General features: G+C 51.4%; 1 pseudogene; it reads left to right on the top strand.

Moving 5' to 3' along the window:
- Positions 1 to 446: 446 nt before the first annotated feature.
- Positions 447 to 1,342, top strand: LOC149467819 (uncharacterized; annotated as a pseudogene).
- Positions 1,343 to 1,653: the final 311 nt, after the last annotated feature.

The raw sequence follows: 1,653 nt of genomic DNA, 5'->3' as shown, positions 1-1,653 counted from the left end.
TGGCATTGCTCTTTGGTCTGGCCTCCACACCTCAGGTGTTTACCAAGGTCTTAGACCCAGTCCTGGCCCTATTGAGACAACAGGGGATCGCAGTGATTGGCTACCTGGATGATTTGTTCTTGCGTGCGGAGACTTGCTCCTTACTATTAGAAAATGTGGAGATCACCATGCGTTCTCTACAGGACTTCGGGTGGATCCTGAACATCAGGAAGTCGGTGTTGACTCTGTCCAGGCACCTGGAGTATCTGGGGCTGATTCTCAATTTGGAGCAGGTCAAGGTGTTCCCTCTGCCAGAGCAATTGTTGAAGCTCCGGTTGGCAGTTCGGCTACTCCTGGCTTGCAGGTGGCCCTCTCTGTGTCTTTGTCTGTGGGTGTTAGCCTACCTTCGAAGCTGTTCTGTATGCCCAGTTTCATAGGAGAACACTACAGAGGGAAATCCTATCGAAATGGAACAGGAATTCTGCCTCCTTGGACCTTCGGATTCATCTGGAACGGTCGATGAGGGCCTCCCATCTTTGCTGGATGAAGTCCCCAGCTCTACGGAATGGAAAGTCTTTCCTCCCAGTTCGCTGGACTGTGGTCACAACAGATGCCAGCCTGTTGGGCTGGGGAAGAGTCCTGGGAGCTCAGGGCTTATGGACTCTAGGGGAAGCTCGCTTACCCATCAATATCCTGGAGCTTGGGGTGATCAGGTTGTCACTGACACATTGGACATCTGTCTGGTCTGCCAACAAGGACTCAGTCAGACAATGCCACTGCGGTGAAGTATGTCAATCATCAAGGGGGCACAAGAAGTGCAGCGCTGGAGGCATCTCACATTCTGCAATGGGCAAAGAGGTTCATTCTGGCTCTGTCCGCCGTACACATTCCAGGTATTGAAAACTGGAAAGCGGATTATCTCTGCCATCAGATGTTGGATCAGGGCGAGTGGTCCCTGTATCCAGAAGTATTCCATCAGCTCTGCATTCACTGGGGGACTCTGGATGTAGATCTTCTGGCTTCCCGCCTCAATCGGAAGGTTCCATGGTTCATGGCACAATCATTGTATCCCCTTGTGGATGCGCTGGTGGCACCGTGGGATCAGTACACTCTCATGTATGCCTTTACACCCCTTTGACTGATTCCTCGTCTACTGCGCAGGATAAAGGTCGAAGGGATCCCAGTCATCCTTATTGCTCCGGACTGGCCTCGTCATCCGTGGTATGCTGATGTGGTGCGATTGGAGGCGGATACTTCCTGGAGACTACCTCTTCAGAAAGATCTTCTGTCGCAAAGGCTGGTCTTCCACCCTGCTTTACTATCACTGACTTTGATAGTGTGGCCTTTGAGAGCCAGGTTCTGAAGGATAGGGGGTTGTCTAGCTCATTGATTCCGACTAGGTTAAAGGCTAATATGTCTACCTCCTGGAATATTTATCATCACACCTGGAGAGCCTATATTGGTTGGTGTGAAGCCTTGGGGTTCCACCCGTCTTCCTTTGTTGTGGCTCAGGTGTTGGCCTTCCTCCTAATGGAGTGTGGATCAGCAGCTTGCGAATACGATCAAGGGTCAAGTCTCTGCTCTGGCTGTTTTCTTTCAGCGGCCCTTAGCTACGCATACTTTCGTCCGTACTTTCATTCAGGGGGTTCATCACGTGGTCCATCCTGTACGCTC

The sequence above is a fragment of the Staurois parvus genome, unplaced genomic scaffold (assembly GCF_062004578.1).
Source record: "Staurois parvus isolate SC_StPar_1 unplaced genomic scaffold, SC_StPar_1.0 ptg000099l, whole genome shotgun sequence".
Lineage (NCBI taxonomy): Eukaryota > Metazoa > Chordata > Amphibia > Anura > Ranidae > Staurois > Staurois parvus.
This window is presented reverse-complemented; position numbering and strand designations above follow the sequence as displayed.